Source organism: Spermophilus citellus (assembly GCF_964194105.1).
Source record: "Spermophilus citellus genome assembly, chromosome: 5".
NCBI lineage: Eukaryota > Metazoa > Chordata > Mammalia > Rodentia > Sciuridae > Spermophilus > Spermophilus citellus.
Window position 1 is genome coordinate 80732184 of NC_138186.1, and position 2544 is coordinate 80734727.

A 2544-nucleotide genomic window follows, 5' to 3' on the forward strand; every position below is an offset into this window, starting at 1 on the left:
CTGCTGGTCCATAAACCACTCTCTGAGAAGCAAGGGACTAGTGTAAAACAATCTACATAAGAGATTCTGTGCAAGGTTTAATACTAAGAAAATCTGCAGGATGTCAAGGACTCAAGTCTCAGAAGAGCTTTCAGAATCAAGGTAAGTGAATTATACTTAAAGCTGGAAATACAGCCAAAACTTGATTAAATAGAGATTGAGATGTACAGGAGCCATCCCTAATTGTATCTGGTCCTCACCTGAGATAAATAAAACAAAAATAATGGACAATTGGATCTGAAAATTGATGTTTATGGAAAATGACTTGAAAGAAAAGAAGTCCACCCACCTTAGACTCTGAATTTCAGGCTCTTACCTTGAGGCCCTCCCGCTTTATTGGTCCAGGAAACTATTTGGCAGGAGATCAAGAACTTCTTGACACTTTATACAAAACTGGGTGCCAATAACACAGAACTGTTATTTAAAATATTTCAATTCAATGGAAATATGTGCCTGACCAGTCTAATCAGCTGCCAGCTGGTATGCAATCATGATGTGTCCCAGTTGAATACTGGGAGCCTGCTGTTTCCCGATCTTCTTTGACTTTCATCAGACTTTCAAAGGAGTCCCGATACACCCAAGTCCGAAACTACAGCTGTCAATAGATCATATCAGACAATGGAAAGCAATGCACTTCCATAACTGCACATATTATGGAATGGATGATTGTAACTTTACATGCTTGTTAGTATTTTTTTTTTCAAAATCGCTTTCACTCAGTTAAATTATGGGGTTTTTAACAGAGGATTGACAAAAAGAGTCTCATGAAATCAATTGTTACGTTTGCCTAAAAACTATACCTCCTTTATCTCATTGTCTGGCCTTCCTCAATTCATGAATTCACTGTAGATCAATTAACTAAAAGTCAATTCAAAGACTATGTAATTTGCAAGTTTACTTGTTTTTATTTTAACTCTTTAATTCCATTTGAACATTTTCATAAATTTTATTATTAATATTGATATTAGGTATGGGGGATTGAACCCAGGGGTACTCTAACACTTAGCTACCTTCCCAGTTCTTTTTATTATTATTATTTTGAATTTTGAGACAGGGTGTTGCTAAGTGGCTGAGGCTGGCCTCAAACTTGTGATCCTCCTGCCTCAGCCTACCAAATCACTGTGATTACAGGCATGCACCACTGTACACAGCTTATAAGATTATTTTAAAGATGTGTTTGGTTGTCTCCAATTTAGCTTTCACTCTTGTGGAAGGCTTGAGTATCAGAAAGAAGGAATACTCAAGCTCAGCGAGTCAAAGACTGAGACTCAAGGAGATGCAAGAATATAGAGTGTAAAAATAACACTAAAAGAAAGCATATGGGGAAAGTTGCATGACATTGGTTTGGGCAATGAGTTTTTGGACATGACCCCAAAATACAGGCAACAAAAGTAAAGTCAGACAAATGAGAGTGCATCACTTAAAATAGTTCTTCTGCAGGGCAGGGGTAAGGAGGTTGAACTAGAGGAAGACCATGGAGCCAGGCGTGGACAGTGGACACGGTTCCACCGAGAGCCAAAGATGGCCGTGAATGGACACCCAATGTCAGTCACCAGTGATAACCTAAGTCGACCTGACACCTTGGCCTGGATCAATGAGTCTCTGCAGTTGAATCTGACAAAGAGTGAACCGCTGTGCTAAGAAGCTGCTTATTGTCAGTTTATGTATATGCTATTCTTGGGCTCTGTTGCCCTAAGAAAGTGAAATTCCAAGCTAAGCTAGAACATGAATATATCCAGAACTTCAAAATACTATATGCAGGTTTTAAGAGGATGGGACCTGACAAAATAATTCCTGTGGATAAATTAGTAAAAGAAAAATTTCAAGATAATTTTGAGTTTGTGCAGTATTTCAAGAAGTTTTTTGAGGTAGACTATGATGGAAAAGACTATGACCCTGTAGCTGCCAGACAAGGTCAAGGAACTGCAGTTGCTCCCATCCTTGTTGCTCCAGCTCTGAATAAACTGAAGAAACCTCTCAGCTTAAGCAGTGCAGCTCCACAGAGACCCATTTCAATACAAACAACTACTTCGACTCCTATGGCTGGCCCAGGGGTGGTTCGAAAGAATCCTAGTGTGGGCATTGGGCATGATGAAGCAGCAGAATGGATATAGCAGGTCAACGTATTGAAACTTACTGTTAAAGTCTTGGAGAAGGAAAGAGATTTCTACTTGGAAAGCTAAGTAACATTGAATTGATTTGCCAGGAGAATGAGGGGGAGAATGACACTGTATTGCAGAGGATTGTAGACATTGTCTAAAGCTTTGTGATACCTAATGAAGGGGGTCCACAGGAGGAACAAGAAGACCATTAACAGCCTGGACCAGCAGAGCAACATCCGAATTCTTCACTCTAAATCATGTGCTTAACTGTAAAATACAGTTATTTTTAGAGGATTCACTGATTTCTTTTCATAAGCAAAAAGTACCTCTTTTTAAAAGTGTACTTTGCAAATGTTTTGCTCCTTTCCCAATAAGTTCGAGTTAGGAGCTTTTACCTTGTAGC

At 39.2% G+C, this 2544-nt stretch overlaps 1 pseudogene across 1 annotated transcript; it reads left to right on the forward strand.

Moving 5' to 3' along the window:
• The first annotated feature begins 1560 nt into the window (after positions 1–1560).
• On the forward strand, positions 1561–2299 carry LOC308649431 (microtubule-associated protein RP/EB family member 1-like; annotated as a pseudogene). The gene has a single exon. The product of its transcript is annotated as a microtubule-associated protein RP/EB family member 1-like (transcript).
• Positions 2300–2544: the final 245 nt, after the last annotated feature.